This window comes from Lathyrus oleraceus, chromosome 3 (assembly GCF_024323335.1).
Source record: "Lathyrus oleraceus cultivar Zhongwan6 chromosome 3, CAAS_Psat_ZW6_1.0, whole genome shotgun sequence".
NCBI classification, from domain to species: Eukaryota; Viridiplantae; Streptophyta; class Magnoliopsida; order Fabales; family Fabaceae; genus Lathyrus; species Lathyrus oleraceus.
The window spans coordinates 28,046,445-28,065,969 of record NC_066581.1 but is presented as its reverse complement, the minus strand read 5'-3'; positions in this window follow the sequence as shown (position 1 = coordinate 28,065,969).

Here is a 19,525-nt window from a genome sequence, read left to right as displayed (position 1 = left end):
CGATCATCTTCCCTAAACCAGCAACTGCACCACATTCAATGGCCAGTTTCGTATCACGGTAGGAAGCAAATGACGGAGACTTCTTCTCAATTGGTTCATCAATAGATAAAGCTTGGAAAGGCGTTCCAACTTCATCCTCAGCGTCAATATACGAGAAAGAAGACAAATGGCTAACCAGGAGAGCCTTTTCTCCCCCTACCACAACCAGTTTCTTGTTCTTGACAAATTTCAGCTTCTAGTGTAGGGTGGATGTCACGGCGCCAGCCTCGTGAATCCATGGTCTACCAAGGAGACAGCTATATGATGGGTGGATATCCATAACCTGGAAGGTCACCTGGAAATCACTTGGTCCAATCTTGATTGGGAGATCAACTTCCCCAATCACGGTCTTACGCGACCCATCGAAAGCTTTCACAACAACCCCACTCTGCCTCATGGGAGGCCCTTGATATGACAACTTCGAGAGCGTGGTTTTTGGCAATACATTCAGAGATGACCCAGTGTCCACCAGCACGTTGGACATGGCGTCAGTCTTGCATTTCATGGAAATATGTAAAGCCATGTTGTGGTCTCTTCCCTCCTCAGGGAGATCAGCGTCACAGAAACTCAAAGTGTTGGAAGCAGTGATGTTTGCAACTATACTGTCAAATTGTTCTATGGTGACATCATGATCAACATAAGCCAGATCCAAAACTTTCTGCAGAGCCTCCCTATGGGGTTCTGAATTCAGCAGCAGAGATAATACGGAGATTTTGGATGGAGTTTGTAGAAGCTGGTCTACAATATTGTACTCACTCTTCTTGATGAGCCTCAGCATCTCATCACACTCTTCATTCACAATGCCACTCGGGCCAACTGAAGAAGCAAGATTCTTTTGTATGGAGGAGGATTTGGCAACAGCAAGTGCCGGGTTCTGAACATTAACAGCCGTCCCAACTGGACGCTCAGCAGAATCAGAAGCAACATGAGGCTTCGGGGGTGCAGAAAACACACGACCACTACGGGTCAACCCGCTCACGTCAGCAATATTGGTAACAGAAGTTGAAGGCAACGGCACTTCCTTCCCATCTTCCACAGCAACGGGATTGTATCTGAAGGGAATTGCTCTATCAGAAGAATAAGGCACAAGGCCTGCAGGCTTGATTATCAGAGAAGGAGAGACCTTCGGCTTGCTACCATCATAACGGATGACAACAGGCTCAGGAAGCTTGAACACAGGAGATATAACATTCACTTCTGGTTCATCTTCATCAACATTACGGTTCTGAAGAATCTCTATAGTACCTTCATCTAACAACTCTTGAAGTTCTCGTCGCACCTGGCGACAACCCAGTCGATTAACAGAGCAGATGCGGCATCTGTCATGGTCATGCTCCATATGGCTGTACTGACACAGCAAACGATGCAACTCGACCAATGACTGTCTAATATGACTGACATATTTGACTTTGTACTTCCCAGGGCACCCCTGGACCATGTTCACTGATTTCCCATGCTCGAGCAATGGGTTCTTTGTAACATTGGGGCCTGAGTCCTCGAAGCTCAGAATACCACACCGCATAAGGTCTTGCACCTTAGTCTTCAATGGAAAACATTTCTCTATGTTATGACCCGGAGCACCGGAATGATACACACAATGTTGATCTGGCTTATACCACCACTGAGGGTTGACGGGCACAGCAGGAGGATCCCTGGGAGTAACCAGCTTCCTTTCCAACAAGGAAGGGTACAATTCGGCAAATGACATAGGAATCGGATCGAAGCTGATCTTCTTCCTATCATAACTCAGATTAGCCTGGTTGTTGGTACTACCACGAGGCTGGTAAGCCTGTTGCTGTGGACGGTGTTGCTGCTGATACTGAGGTTGCTGCTGATGTTGATGTTGATTAGGCTGCTGATATGGAGCATTATCTCTGAAGACAGGTGTTATGTGAGCCACCTGGTGCTGATTGCTGTTACGACGTACTGGCTTCCTCTGAACAGAGGGTCTTCTTGGCTTAGCGTGGGACTGCACAGCATGTGCCTCCCCATCTTTCTTCTTAAACACCCCATACCGTTTAGAAAAGCTCTCATCCTTACTCAAACGTCCTTCACGGGCTCCTTCCTCCAGACGCATCCCCATGTTCACCATCTCGGTGAAATCAGAGGGAGCGCTCGCAACCATCCGCTCATAATAGAATGAGCTAAGATCTTAGTCATTTCTTTCTCTTCTAGCGGAGGAGTGATCTGAGCAGCCAACTCTCGCCACCTCTGGGCGTACTCCTTAAATGTCTCTTTATCCTTCTGGGACATGGCCCTGAGTTGATCACGGTCAGGCGCCATATCAACATTATACTTGTATTGCTTGACGAAGGCTTCGCCAAGATCATTGAAGGATCAGATGTTTGCACTATCAAGGCTCATATACCAGCGAAGAGCTGCACCAGACAAACTATCCTGGAAATAATGGATCAGAAGCTGATCATTATCAGTTTGCGTAGACATTTTCCTGGCGTACATGACCAGGTGAGCAAGAGGGCAGGTGTTCCCTTTATATTTTTCAAAGTCAGGAACTTTGAACTTGATCGGAATCTTAACACCGGGAACAAGGCAAAGTTCAGCAGCAGACTTGCCGAACAGATCTTTCCCTCGGAGGGTCTTCAATTCCTTTCGCAGCTCAAGGAATTGATCATTCATCGCTTCCATATTTTCATTAACATATGGGCCCTCAGACGGCTCAGAATGATAGATGGTGTCGTCTACCCTAGGAATGGTATGCACGACAGGAGGAGCAGCAGCAAGGACCGGGCTAGATGCTGGCATAGAAGCAAAAGTTGGAGCAGGAATATCAGGCATGAAACCTGGAGGCATACCCCACGGAAACCCGACTGGCATGGAATTAGGCACGAAGTGAGCACTAGCAGCTGGCACAGTCGGAGCAACGAATTCTGATATAACAGTCCTCTAGGGAGGAGTTGCAGGAGGCGGAGAAGGTTGGTTGTGAGCAGACAGAAACTGCTCCATCAGAGCACTCAGACGAGCGACCTCTTCCTTCAATTCTCGGTTCTCTTGTTCCAATTGATCCATCACTCTGGCAGAATTGGCTCTTGTATAGTACCGATGAGTCAGCTTGTCTTCAAAATAAATGAAGAGCACAGAGTTAGGCCACAAACAAGAAGACCAAGAACAAGATACCTGCTTATGCAAAATGATGCATGCAATGCTTGTGCATATGTTTTGTTTTATTTCAGGAACTTTTAGGGCATTTATTTGCAATTTTTGAATATCTAAGCATTTAATAGCATATGGAAAATATCTCATCAAATATATTTTGAACAAAGAAGTACAACATTTTGATTATTACAAGGGAAAAGAAAAATAAACATCCTACGGATCCCTAAAAGCTCGGGATGCTGGAAGACGAGATGCACAAAGCTTCTTGATCTCTCTCTCATATGCTGCTTCCATATCCGCTTTCTCCTTCGCGAGTCGATCATACTTCCTCTTCCAGAACTTGGAAGACTGAGGAAGCAGAGAAGTCCAAGTATCATTCGGATCGTCGATCACCTGATGCTCGAGAAACTCAATCAGAGCGTCCTTCTCCTTAAGCTGATGAAGCAACTCTTCTCTTTCACGGATCCAAACACGTGAAAGCTCTTCTTCTCTCAACTCTTCTACATCTTGGGTGGGAAGGGTTGAAGGCCCAGCCACATCCAACGGTGTAGGTCTCGGATGATCATACGGCATAAGGTATACATCAGCTCTCTGTCTGACCCAAGAGGTATATGGCTCCAAAGCAATACAATTCTTCGGACCTAGCTCATTCCTACCCTTCTTATGAATATTGCGCCAAGCGCGGACCATCCTGGCTTTCAGGCCTTAGGGATCTTTACCCTCCTGAAAGAACACACCTTCTAACAGAATGTTATGAGGTTTATCCTTTAGGGGGAACCCAAGCTGACGTCGTGCTAAAATAGGGTTGTAGCTGATCCCACCGCATGTACCAAGAAGAGGCACATTAGGGAATTCACCACAATAATCAATAATCTGAACAGTATCATACACGCGATCATACCAAGAGATATCATCATTAGTGAGAGACATAAGTCTCTGAGACCACCGTAGACATCCCTTGTTCTCCTTCAAAGCAACAGTCTGCGGCAAGTGAGAAATAAACCACTTATACAGCAGAGGCAAACAGCACACAATAACTCCTCCACCCTTTGCATTCCTCAGATGCAAAGAGACATAGGCATCACCCAACAGAGTCGGAACGGGATTAAGAACTGAGAAGATCCTAATGGCGTTCACATCCACAAATTTGTCGAAGTTGGGGAACAAAACCAACCCATAGATGAGCAGCACGAATAAAGCCTCAAAGGCATCCTCGCTCCTGGCCTTCCCATAGACGGTAGCTTGAGCAATGAGGAACTCGGAAGGAAGACCCTGAATTCCACCTTTGACAGTCAAATTAGCTTTAACCAAAGCTTCATCTATGTGTAACAAGTTTGTGATCTCTCGAGCAGTCAGAATACTCTCCAAGCCACTGAACGGCACCTGATCCAGAATCGGGATCCCAATAAGATGAGAATACTCCTCCAAAGTAGGCAACAACTGGAAATCCGAGAAAGAGAAGCAGTGATACAGAGGATCATAAAACTGAGCCAAAGTACTCATCAGTCCCTCATCAACCTGAGTAGTCAACAGAGGCAGAAGCTTCCCATAACGAGCTTTGAAACCCAAGGGATCTAATACATAAGATGTCAGATTCCTTAACTCTTTCACATCAGGCTGTCTAAAGTTGTACTTCTTTGTATGCCTTTTCGGTCTTTCCATGTCTGAAAATTTTGCAAATAAACCCTTTAAGTTCCTTGAAAATTTTCTTTTTCTCTGATGACATGAAATGCAGATGAATGCATGAATGCATGAATGCAACAATCACACTCAAGGATCAAGCAAGTCACACCAGACAAAGGTCATGGGAAAGCTCATAGTATCCCTAATATCAATCATCCATTTTGGTGGATTATTGTTTTCACCTTATCGACACCCAAGTTCCATTGATATTAACGGTACATGAACCGGCTCTAACATCCTTAATATCAACCATCCGTTTTGGTGGATTTGGTTTTACACCTTATCAACACCAAGGTTCCATTGATATTAAGGTTGTCTGAACGACTCAACCATGAATCACGGGTTTGCTGAGAGTCACGAGCATGGAGTCTCGGTTAAGGACCACCCAAAGGGAGTGTACTAGGGTTTAAACCTGCCGAACATGTTCTACCAGAGGTTCCCATAGTCATCGTCCCATCTTTCGGATATTATCGGAGGAACGAATACTCGTATTCCAACAATATTCTTAAGAGAAACTCTTATGTGTGTAGTATCGCGTAACAATTGTATCAGATCTTACATCTGAACGACCTCCGCACTACGTCCTAAAATAGGCCAAGATGGGCTTGGTAAACTAAGGTCCTTGGCTTCTAAGGCACATGATTGAAAGAATAATGCCTAACCACAAATAACTTGTGTGACATTATTAATCCAACATGACCTCCACCAAGTGAATGGACTCGCAAGTCAACTGGCTAAGGAATACTCCACACCAGTCAACAAGACTATGCCATTCTCCTATCCTAAGGTGCACTCGAGTTCGGGTATAGAACTCATCTCACAGAGATCACCAAAGCAAACATCAATCGTATATCAAGCAATTCAAACATTACAATCAATACAGTTATCCCAAATTGTACAAAAATATGTCAAATAACAAATAATAATATATCACAACAAGGGTGAAAAGTAGGTAAAACCACCAAGGAATATTTTCCCCAGTGGAGTCGCCACTTTTCTGTCGGTGTATTCGTCACTTTATGATTTATTGACTAAACCAAAAGCAAAGCATACAAGGAATCGAGTCGCCACCGCACTTTTATTTATCCTAAGGAATGGCTAAAAAGCGAACAAAAGCCTAAGAAGTTTTACACATAGAAAACTAATGAAAATATCAGAGATCGGGGTAAGGGGTAAATTACGCAATGGGAAGGTGTTAGGCACCCAAAACGTCCTAGGTACTCCTAGGGAGCCCTTTTCACACTTGTTGTACAAAAAGTTTATTTTTTTATGAAATATTTATTGTGCAAACATGATTGGGAAGATGAGAAAAGAATGTACAATTTATTATTTTTTGTGTTTGAACGGATGAACCCGTTGCCTACGTACCTTTCCATGAAAGGTAAGGATCAAAACGCCGTAGTTCGGCTAAAATATTTCCAAAAAGTAGGTGAATTGATTTTAAAACAAGAGCACTAAGGCTTTTCATTATCAACGGGAGAAAACTCAACCAAGACCAACAATCCACCATGCGAGGTTGGCTTCAACATACTAGTGAGGGGTTAACCCTATAATAAGTATGGAAGGCTTACAATCAACTCACTAAGGATACGGTAAGATTTACATCAACCACTATGATAATTGAAACCTATGGCTAATGTATGAAAACATATCAACAATGGACAAAGCCACAAAACAATTGAATGGGTGAAGTTAACTGATTATGAGTATTCACAAAGCACGGTCAAAGTATGATTAGAATTCAATTCAGAAAGAAGTATTATCAAAAGTGAAGTTTGAAAATCAAGGACTTAAGGTCCAGGTTTCTAAGTTGAAAAGGCATGAAGATGTTTGCACAATATGTATTTCAAGTTTTGAAATCAACAAGTGAAAAAGGGGTTTAGAACAAAATGGGTGTGGGTGAAGGAGTGTACAACTTCTCAAGTGTTCACCTCTTGAGATCATATAGAATATTATCCAAGTGTGTCCTTTGGAATAGGCAAATGAGCAATAACAAATAAACAAACAAATGGATACCGGATGCCAATCAATGGACTTACACCAATCTCACAAACAAAGGTGGATACCGGATACCAATCAATGGATTTACACCAATCTCCTAAAACAAACATGGATATCAGATGCCAATCAATGGACTTATACCAATCTCCACAGGATGATCATAGGAACACAAATGCCAACAACATGGACTTACAATTGAATCCTCACATACAACAAACAAACAAAAGCAATAAGCAAAGAGGATACAAGTTGCCAATAAATGGTCTTACACTCAATCCCTTCCAAATCATAGGAACAATGGGCAACAACTGGACTTACAACTGATTCCTCAATGGACAAACAAAGATGTCACAGAGATATGAAATGATGATCATGCAATAATGAACAATTAATGATGATAAATGCACTAGGCATACACAAGCAAATAGGCACAGATGGATCAAACAATCAATCAAACAAGTCAAATAGCACACACTATACACAAGCAATTAGGCTCAAGCAAGGTTAGACTTTAAAGTCAACTGGAATGGGGTAATTGGTGCTCTTAACCTTAACATTGAGAGTTAAGGTGAAGCAGATGAAAAGGATATGAGGGGGTGTGCCTCATTGCTCTTATCCTTGGTCAGGGAGAGCTTCAAATGATAGAAGGTGTGGGAGTTCAGAAAGTTGGAACTCTCTCCACAAGTGAATGACTCTATAGATCTTGGGTTAATATCCACAATGCATCAACATGTAATGTGAGCAAAGGGATGACACACTAAATAGCAGGAGATGGATTGCACATCTCTTTTATCTACCAATTGCCTTATCAAAGGAGTTTTCCTACTTGGGACAAAAAGTAAACAAACACAAGCATTGCCTCTTAAGGAGGACTTCAGACAGGTGCCTGACCACATAACAGGCCAGGTCTTCCAGACTACATGAAGAAGAGAAATTATACCTAAGTGGTTAAGCAACCAAGCAAAAGCAAGTTCAAAATGAACTTAAGCAACTAATGTACCTGAAAACAATCCAACTCAATCAGTATACAATTCAAAAAGTCAAACAGATAATCCAACAATCAACAGACAATACACAATCAAACAAGCAAGGCTACAATGTGCAAGGCACAAGCTCAACTCAAATGAGCTAAAAGCATCCTACAAAACAAGTCAAGGTTAGTCAATATCAACCAAATAAACCAACTCAAGCAATGTGAATTAATCCCCTTATGGCCATGTACTTCTTAACCTGAAAACAAGCTCAAACATGAGAAGCAAACCACTAGGTCAAGGCCTAGGGTCAAAGAAGGAGAAATAATCCAAAACAGAACATGAAAATTGACATGAATCAAACTCAACCAATTAAGAACATAATCCAAAAGGTCTCATGTCAATAGCATCAACCAAATTCATTTCATAAATCCAATAAGGCAAAGTATGCAAGTTGGAAGCACATTGGAGCAACAAAATGAACAAATGCATATTAATTCAAAAATGGTTCAATAAATCTCAAGAAAAATGATGGCTAAACAGAACACATCACATGATCATCACACCAAAATTCAAGGCATTTGGACAAGTTTAAGCATGGTAAAGAAATTCACTAAGGCAAGGTAGGCACAAACAAACTCAAAGGAGGCACAAATTGATACATCAACTTAAGGCAATCCTAAAACAGAGATGACAATTGATAAATGCCTCAAACCAAAGCCACAATAAACTTCAAAGTGTCTAGAAACAAAGTGCAAAATTTCAAATCCATATGATACAACATAAGCATTTCACAAATCATTAAAGTTCAACACTCATCAAAAGTCCAAACATGACCAACCAGCAAGAAAAATCTCAAACAACTCAGAAATGGATCCAAGAATTCCACAAAAATTCATGATCAACCTCAACATACAGAAGAATCATCATACAGAAAATCAGATTAAATGGAGTTCATTTGGCATGGCAAAGAAAATTCACAAGATGAGCAAACAAAGGTGTGACACACATTGTCACACCTTCATTAACCAGATCATATCTCAACCACCAAAAATGCTAAAATTGCAAACTCAATACCAAAATGACCAGAAAGGTGTCTAGTTTAAGCATGTCAAATTTCACATTCATTGGATCAACCATCATTATTTCACAAAGAAAATGGCAAGCAAGGTACAAGATAGCATATGCATACACAAACCCTAGGCAAATATAAATTCCAACCGAGCACAAATTCTGGAAAAATACTCATAAAATAGTAGAGATCATGAGGAACAAAGTGCAAAAAATCTCATGCCATTTGGATGATTATTCATGGAGTTATGAATTTTGGAAGTGAGTGAAAAATTAAAAAAACACATGAATGAAGCATGGCATGGATGGCATGGAACATGGAAATAAATCAAGCAAGGCAAATGGAAAATGAACGAGCCAGGGATCGAACAGGAGAGGAATTCAAATTGAGCGCCAGTTAAGTGAAACGCACCGTTTCACTTAACTGAGTTGGCAGTGGGTAGCGCTCTCGTCCAATCGTTATGCCAAGCCAGCATTACGTGGACCAATACATGTCCATTAACAACTAAAAGCATCCAAACACACGCTTATGAAGATCAAACCAGTTCTGGAAACAGAAACCCTAGGATATTCATCATGTTCATACGTGTTCATCATCCTCAAGAACAAACATGTCCAGAAATTCACAATGAGCACACCAATGGACTCGTCTTTCAAGATACAACACGGATCAATGATTATTTTGACCTAATTCAACCTATGTTCAAAGTTTCGAGCAAGAAAAGTTTCACCTATCAAACTTATAATCATCATAACTACTTCATTTCTGCATGGATTTCATGGATCTAAAGTTCAGCGTGATCAACATTAAAGGATCTACAACATGCATACATCAATTTTATGAATTATGAGCATCGAATTCTGACCTTAATGAAGCTACAGAAGTGAAATCGTTCAATTCAGGTCCTGGAAAGCTAAAACAGATGATCTCCAATGCTTAGATGAATGAATGGATGAAGAATAATAGCTCAACAGTGCTTGATCTCGCTTGAATCTTCAACCGCCATTAATGGATGCAAGGTTCAACAGTCGTCGAATCAGCTCAATTCTTCTAGATTTTGCTTCCAAAACCCTCAATGATGCTTGTGGATGATGAACAAATCAAGAACAAGGCAATGTTTATGAAGAATTTGGATGAAAAAGTTGAGAGAAAATTGGAGAGAAATTTCTAGATCTGAGATTTGTGAATTGTTGTTACTGAATTCTGTTAGGATTATGATTATATATGCTCTCCTAATGATGCTTGTTAATCATGCTTAAGCTAATGCCAAGAGATTAGTGAAATTGAAGTGTTTATGCAAATTGGCCAAAGCACCCTTATATGTGTAATGCAATGCTACAGTGCTCAAATTCTGAGTTAAATCCACTTCAAATGTTGTTAGGAAGCCAAGGCCAATGCTAGAACATGAAAACAATGCCTAATTTTTGAATTTGGAATTTCCCTCCAAAATTCAAATGAAAATGCCAAAAATTTTGTGATCAAAATGCATGGTATGTGATGCATGTTTTGGATAGTGCATATCAAGAGAGAAAAGTTGCAAAAAGAGCCACTTCAATTGGCCTTATGGTTCAAAAGTTATGCATGCTTGAAGTTCAAATTTGCTTGGCCATGTTTGATCCATATCTTCTTAACCACAAATGAGAAATTCATGTTCCTTGACTTTTGGGAAAGGAGAGAGCAAGATCTTCAACTTTCATGTTGGACAAAATTTCAAATTACAGGTCACTTTCTATTTTTGGAAACTTTTCATCTGACCTCAAATTCTTCATTGTTGATGTTTGAAATGTTAAATGAGGCTTGTATGGACATGAATGAGGCCTCTCTAACCATCTCCCACCTTCAAATCCATGATTGAATGCACAATTGACTTGTGTTGACTTTTCTGGGTTTCAGTTGACCTGGTTATGCTCAGATGAAATTCAAGCCTCTACCACTTGGGATCTTGATTCAAAATGATGTCATAACTCATATGAACTCTTGTGCATGATCATGGTGCCCAAATTCTCAAGAATGGCCACCATCTATTGCTCAATGAATGCCTTTGACTGCTTTGACCTAGTGTTGCTTCATCTGCAAGTAACAAGGTTAGATGACATATTTTTGTACTTTTGGTTAGTAAACAAATGAAAAGAAATAATATACAAATGCAAACCATGCTTGGTGATCAAGAATCACACTCAAAAAGATGACCCACCCACAGGGAAGGAGGCAAGGTGCACAATGATCCTTGAGGCAATGATATGATATGATATGATGTCATGAGGGATCTTAGGGACAAAATTGGGGTCTTACAGGAAGGTCTCGATCGCAACGAGGGCGAGAGAAAAGAATCGCAACAAGGGCGAAAGCAAGCAAGGATTAGTTGTTAGTGGTCAGTCAAAACTCGGCAAGACATCACATCTCGTGCCTACGTATCTCATCTGAACATGAGAATCAGAGTTGTCGTAGTTCGCCTAACTAGGGGTTAAAGATTGCAATCTGAACATGGTCTTACAAAAGAGGACACCAATTGTGTCAAAGGAAAGTGGGCAATGTGTTCGCGTCCTAGCAGTAGGTGTCACAGCTCGCTGAATCGAGTCTTAGGCAGTTACCTCTTTGCAATAGAACGAAATGACATGCCACAAGATCGGAGACGCACGGAAGATCTAAAAATGGGGAAGCTCTGCCCTAGAGTTGTCATGCAATGTGGACCTATGTGTTAGGATTTACAAATGGGAACCTCTACCTAATGTTAGCATGCAAAGAAAAAAAAGGGAATTCTACCTATGTTATCATACAAAGAATAAGGGAATTCTACCTATGTTATCATACAAAGAAAAAGGGAATCCTACCTATGTTATCATACAAAAAAAAAGGGAATCCTACCTATGTTATCATACAAAGGGTTCTACCTAATGGGTGCTACCTAAACGGAACAAGAGTTGACAGATGGAGCAAAGTGAGGAGTCACGAATAAGGGTGGATGGCGATGCCAGAAGCAATCGACTTACAGGTAGATGGCGATGCATGAAGCAATCGACTTACAAGAGAAATGGCGATGCATGAAGCAATCGACTTACAAAAGGATGGATGAATACGTGCTGGTTCTGTTAAGTTTTGAAAATGATTACTCGACGTTGGATCGAGGTTTTGATCTTGTTTTGAAATGGTTATCGGATGTTTGCTTTAGTTCTTGTATTAATAGATGAATAAAGAATGAAAGAATAAATATTATACACTTCATGGGAGACGGGTACATTTGTTATGAATGGGGATTGTTCATGGCAATCAAATAATAAAAATACATGCCTCATACATCATACAAGTAGGCCACATATATTAATCAGATCAGACAAGTAAACAAGTATATAATCAAATCAAATGAATCAAAGAATGATATAAGGGAGAATTAAACAAATCATGAGAAGTATGAACATGTTAAGCAATCAAACAATAGAAGCATGGATGAAAGAAACAAGTATAAAAAATATCAGATGAATCAGACAGATGAAACTATGCACACAAAGGATCAATGAATAATTTAATCGGGAAATGAGGCAAGGATCAAATAAAATCAATATGAAAGGCCTCTAATACATGGCATATGAGATGAACAAGGGAGGATCAAAAGATCTCTTCAATTGCCCTAAGAAATCCCTAAGTCAAACATCAATCATAGAAAAGTCAACCGAAAAGTCAAGTCAACTTAAAAAATATGGAATAAATAGTAAATTAATCAAGAAAATTATGAAAAATTATACTAAGTAAGTTGGGGTCAGGGCATCATCATCCCCCAAAAAGATTTTAAAAATAATGTGAATTAGTGTATAAATTAATTGAAATAAAATAGAAGTCAAATGAAAAGTCAACCAAACAAACTAGGTCAAAAATAAATCCAAAATAAATTAAAATTGGGAAATAAAATTCCTTTAGGATGTCCTGTTGAGGGGAGTCAATGGAGGTCTTTTGTCCCGTAATAATACCAAACCTTCAGTGGTAAACGTATTATTCGCGACTGAAGGGCTGAAGCTGACGAACTTCTGTTCTTAGAACCTACTAGTGAGGGGCGGGCTAAATTCAGGAAACCTTAACCTCCAACCAACCCGGTTTTCTGGAGCAGAGTTTTGGTCTTGTATTATATTCCTCAGTGAATTTCTCTCCAGGCAGTGCAACCTGACAGATGTTCAAGCGGATCCATCAATTCTGATTGACATGCCTTTGCATTGCATAACATCATCTGCATATTTGCATCCAACATCTCATGCTTATTCATTTGCAGGGTATTCCCTTTCAAAACGGGGGTGCCTTAAAACTGAACAAGAAGTGCATCGTATACCATGCATATTAACCCTTGTCTATTTTGCAGGAGTCACCGCAGTGTCTAATGTTTGTTCCCTGTATCAGGCAGTTATTGGTCCCAAGCGAGTCCACAGGTACCCGACAAAGGAAAATCGTCCACAGCTAGCGATGGACCAAGTACAGAAAGAGCTGGCTGATATGCATGACAAGATGGATCAGTTCATGACATTGATGACTGGTATGGCAGAAGGCCAGGAAAAGCTGAGGGAATTGGTTGAGCAACCGAGACCCGATCCGGAGGTGGAGATACCAAATGCTGAGGGAAACCCTGGTAACCCTGGGAACACTGATAACCCTGTGAACACTGGTAACGCGGGTAACGCAAATGCTGATGGAAACCCGGGTAATGTTGGCAACACAAGGAATGTTGGAAATGGTATTGGCGGAAGGTACAATGTGAATCAAGGAATTCAGATTAACGGGCACCCCGTTACTGAAGATTATCAGTATGATCAATTTTCTTTGCACGACGAGGCCCTCGAGACATCTCGCCGTATGGATGAGCTTGCTGAGAAGCTCAAATCTTTGGAGTCTCAAAATTCCTTAGGCTTTGATGTCACAAATCTTGGTCTGGTTCAGGGAGTAAGGATTCCTCACAAGTTCAAACCCCCTACTTTTGAGAAATACAACGGGGCTTCTTGGCCACGCACTTATCTCCAATCTTATCTGGGAAGATTGGGAGCTCACACGGAAGATGAAAAGCTGTGGATGTACTATTTTGAAGACAGTCTAACTGGAGCTTCTCGTGAATGGTATTCTCATTTGTCTCGTACTACCATCAAGAGCTGGAAAGACTTGGCAGAGGCTTTTGTCAAGCAATATCAATACAACTTGGACATGGCTCCAAATCGGACCTTGTTGCAAGGTATGTCTTAGACTGCCAAGGAAACCTTTAGAGAGTATGCTCAGCATTGGAGACAGATTGCTGCGTTCGTCCAACCCCCTATGTCTGAAAGGGAGATGGCGGACATGTTCATGAACACTCTTCAAGGCAATTATATTGAGAGATTGGCTGCTTGCCCGTCAATCAGCTTTGCAGAGATAGTAATTGCTGGAGAAAGAATCGAGAGTCTGTTGAAGATGGGCCGAATTCAAGACAATAGTGCTTCCAACTCATCAGGTCCCAAGAGACCGTTTGCTAGTAACAGTCAGCGAAGAAAAGAAGGCGAGGCAAGCGTTGTGTATGCCGGCAGAGGCAGGGTAGAGGACGCCCTAATTATTATCAAGATCAAGTGGCCGCAGTCACTATTCCAACACTTGTTCCTCAACCGCAATATCATCCGCAACAACAACCCAGGTACAACAATCAACAACAAGGAGGTAATCCGGGTCAGCAGAGACACTATCAACAACGTCCAAGGCAGATGGACCGGGTCATCGAGCCAATCCCAATGCCTTATTCAGTATTACTTCCCAAGCTGATTGACATGAATCTGGTTACGTTGAGAACTCTGGCCCCACCAATCGATCCCAATAATTTGCCTAGAGGTTATGATGTCAACGCCAGATGTGCTTTTCACTCCAACGCACCTGGCCATACTACAGATAATTGCAAGGCTCTCCAGTTAAAGGTACAAGATTTGAGAGATGCCCAGGCTATCAATTTTGCTCCGGTGCCTAATATTATCCAGAACCCGATGCCGGCTCATGGCGGGCAGAGGATTAATGCTGTTGATAGTGGGGAAACTTTGAATTTGGTTTCTGATGTGACTAAGGTGAAGACTTCGCTATCGGTGGTTAAAGACCGACTTCTGAAAGGACAGATTTTCCCGGGCTGTGGGGAAGAATGCAGAAATTGTCAAGCTGCCGAAAACGGATGTGACAGTTTGAGAAGGGGTATTCAGCAACTGATAGATGAAGGTTGTCTTCAGTTCGATCAGGCCCGTCCAGTGAAGAATGATGTATCGACGGTGACGTTTTATTTCACTCCTGAAGAAATATATGTTCCCGAGAGACTCGCTCCGACAACAATATATTTCCCAGAAAGTACAGAACCAGCAGCGGTGAACATCGAAAGTTCAGCACCAGTTGCAATTTACTCTGACAGCCCTCAACCGACTTTGGTTGGTCCGATCACCATCACAATACCAGGACCCGTTCCGTATGAGAAAGACAGTGCTATCCTGTGGAACTTTGGGGCTGATATCTACTGTCAGGGGCAGAAAGTTAACGAAGAAGACATTGACATTGGTAGCTCCGCTGTAGACAATGTTGAAGGGGTTGATGGCTTCACTCGCAGTGGACGCCTATTTGCACCATCAACATTACGCACGAATACTGAAGCCGAGGCAGCTGCCAAGGCTAAAGGGAAACAGATGGCCGCCGAAGAGGTTACTACTGAAGAAGATCCTCCTAAGACCGCATTCGAGAAGGAAGTGGATGAGTTTATGAGGATTATCAAGAAATGTGACTACAAGGTAGTCGACCAGCTAAATCAGACACCCTCAAAGATCTCCATTCTCTCACTATTGCTGTGCTCTGAGGCACACAGAGCAGCCTTGTTGAAAGTACTGAATATGGCCTATGTTCCACCAGAGATAACTGTTAACCAGCTGGAATCGGTAGTTTCCAATGTAAACGCTAGCCGGGGGCTAGGTTTCACCGATAATGACCTGACATCTGAGGGCAGGAATCACAACAAAGCCTTGCATATCACAATGGAGTGCAAAGGGGTGATGCTTTCCCATGTTTTGGTTGATACAAGCTCTTCTCTGAATGTTCTTCCAAAGAAAGGCTTAATGAAGTTGGATTGCGATGACACCATCCTGAGGCCAAGTAACTTAGTTGTGAGGGCTTTTGATGGCTCTAAGAGAGCTGTCTTTGGCGAAGTTGAGTTGCCAGTTAAGATTGGACCGCAGGTATTCAAGAGTACCTTTTATGTGATGGATATCCAGCCTGCCTACAGCTGTCTGCTAGGTCGGCCTTGGATTCATGTTGCCGGTGTTGTTACTTCTACCCTCCACCAGAAGCTCAAATATGAACTAGAAGGTCAGGTCGTCACTGTCTGTGGTGAAGAGGATATTTTTGTTAGCCACCTGTCTACATTTAAGTATGTAGAGATGGACGGCGAGATGCACGAGATGCTGTGTCAGGGCTTCGAAGCCATAAACATCAATGAGGTCACGCCCGAAGCTGTCTTTTCACCTGAGTTTGAGAAGGTCGCGACTTCTATCTCTTCATACAAGCAAGCTGTCGAAGTGGTTAAAGCTGGTAATGCCCAAGGCTGGGGCAAATTTGTGGAGCCAGTCATCAAAGAAGACAAGTTTGGATTGGGGTATGCTCTAGGATCTCAGAAGAATGAAACCGGTACTCTCTCCAGCGGGGGTTTGGTTTCTCCCCACATCGTAAATGCTGCAGAGGAAGACAAGGCTGACAGCGACTGTGACTTAGATAGCTGGATTCGCCCGTGTGTCCCGGGAGAAAAGCTCGACAATTGGTCGTCTGAAAAAACCGTCCGGGTTACTCTACTGAAAGAGTGATTTTTATTGTTTTCCTTTATTACATGCATAATAAAGTCTTACACTTTGCCCAAGGTGTAACGGCTCATTTGTAGGGTCACCCATTTAGTTACAATTCGCAATTATTTTTATCATCAATAAAGGACGGCTTTTGCAAACAATTTTGTGTTCTCTTTCTTTCAGTTTTTTTCTACTTTTGCAAAAAAATGGCAATGTTTCTTTTTTCGTTTTTTCTTTCTTTCCAAAAAAAAAAATCTCTCATTCTATGGTAAAGCATGATCCTCCATCATGCAGAGCGGACCACCCGGATCTCACTACTAACGACACTGCTATGGCCAAGTATGACTTCGACAATCCTATCTATGAAGCCGAAGAAGGGGTTGAGGAAGATTGTGAATTGCCTGAAGGGTTAGCCAGATTGTTAAAACAGGAGGACCGAGCTATTACACCTTATCAGGAGGTGATTGAGACTGTCAACATCGGTAGCGCAGACGACAAGAAAGAGATCAAGATCGGGGCAAGTCTACAGGCCGAGAGGAAAGACCGTTGATCATGTACTTGACTGTGTTAGAAAGGTCAATGGGTTGTGTGCTCGGTCAGCATGACGAGTCAGGTCAAAAAGAGAATGCAATATACTACCTTAGCAAAAGTTTACCGACTGTGAACAAAGATACTCATTGCTCGAGAAAACTTGCCGCGCTTTGGCATGGGCTGCTCACCGACTAAGACAGTATATGTTGACTCACACGACTCTATTGATATCAAAAATGGATCCAGTCAAGTATATTTTTGAAAATCCAGCACTTACCGGAAAGGTTACTAGGTGACAAATGATACCGACAGAGTATGACATCCAATACACTTCACAAAAAGCCATCAAGGGAAGTGTCTTGTCAGACTATCTTGCAGAGCAACCGATTGATGATTACCGACCTATGAGGTTTGACTTTCCTGATGAGGACATCATGTTTCTCAAATCGAAAGATTGAGAGGAACCACTCCCGGAGGAGGGGCCTGACCCTGAATCCAAATGGGTTATGATGTTTGATGGGGCGGTCCACGTCAATGGTCGTGGAGTTGGTGTAGTGTTGATCACACCGGAAGGGGGTTCATATGCCATTTGGTGTCAGCATAACTTTTCCCTACACCAACAATGAAGCCGAATACGAAGCTTGTATCCTAAGACTTGAGGAAGCCGTCAATATACAGATTAAAACCCTGGATGTATACGGGGATTCAGCTTTGGTCATCAATTGGTATACACCTCAGCCTCATCTGGCTCCTTACAGAGACTACACGAGAAGATTGTTGACTTCCTTTTGAAGAAAACCAATTTGCTGATGCTTTGTTTATCTTGTCTTCGATGATTAAGGTGCTATGCTGGAACTACGTACCCAGAATTGACGTATCTCGGTCAGAGACGAATGAAGAAAGCATTTGGTCAGAAAGTGCGCCCTCGGGGGTATCAAGTCGGTGAATTGGTACTCAAAAGATTTCTTCCTCCCAACACAGATCACAGGGGCAAATGGACACCGAACTATGAGGGTCCGTACGTGGTTAAAAGGATTTTCTATGGCGAAGCTTTGATGCTAACAACCATGGATGGCGAAGGATTCCCGTCCCCTATTAACTCAGACGCAGTTAAAAAAAAATACTTCGCATAAAATAGACCCGCTGGACGATAAAAAGAATAGTCTAGGCAAAAAAAGGGCATCCCGACGAACCAAAAAAAAAGAATAAAGAGGTTCGGGCAAAAATTAGGGATATAAAAAAGAGTACACCCGGTGAGTCGAAAACCCAAAAGGGCGGCTCAGGCAAAAATGGGTATCCCGGTGGATTGAAAACCCGAAAAGGGGGCGATCCAGGCAAAAGTTAGGGAATAAGCGAATGACTGTGATCTGAGTTCATCAGTGTTATATCACCGTTTCATTCAATCCGGCAATCTTCGAAGGTTAAAGATCGACTAATCATCCACTTCAGAAAGCAAGATGAGCAGAGCGTCTTGAGGACATACGAGCCATAGCAGAGTCGAAACTCGGTGGGACCCCGTATCCCCATTGCCATTAGGATAGTTCTCTTTTTATAGCGATCACCTCTTTTCAGGGATCAGCTTCCTGATACCCTCGCCTATTCCCGGCACAAGTTTTCTCCCCAGTAAGAGTCGAATAATTCAGTTAAAGAGCCTCTTTATTTTTCATTTATCAGTTTGTTTGCAAAAATGTCCGAATTTTTGATAAAACATATTGCATATGAACATAATGGTGGATTTTGTAGATGATTTGCACAGGAAAACATTTAAAATTGCTTTGAATGTGCTTAATCCCGGACGGTGAATTCAAACCGAGTAATTCCCCCAAGGCATACGTGTATTTTTGGTTGCAGGTCACAGGAACCGGATGCCAAGTCATGAATCCTCATCCCCAAGCGGTTGACAAAGTCTCTCCTCAGCAGAGCATGTTCCCCAGCAGAGTTGACAGTATCCAAACTATATATCCCCAGCAGAGTTGACAGTGTCAGACTGTATCTTCCTAGCAACAGCGGAGTGGTTGCATAACCAACAGATGAGAGGGTGGTGTTCCCAGTGTTCATCTCATTCCCCAGCAGATTATTTTTAACAGATTTGTTAATCCCCAGCTTGAGGGCGATTAGCAAGTTCATATCCCCAGCAAAGGTCGTTTCCTACGACATTTCCCCAGGAAGTGTTTTCCCCACAGACTCTCCTCACAGAGCCTCGCCGAACAAAGTTTCCATAGTTGATACTCCCCCCGCAAGGTCAACTTTTCAAGCAGCCAATTTATTTTTGGTGGCTCATTGGTCCCGGCAGACGGATCATTCCCCATAGAGCATTC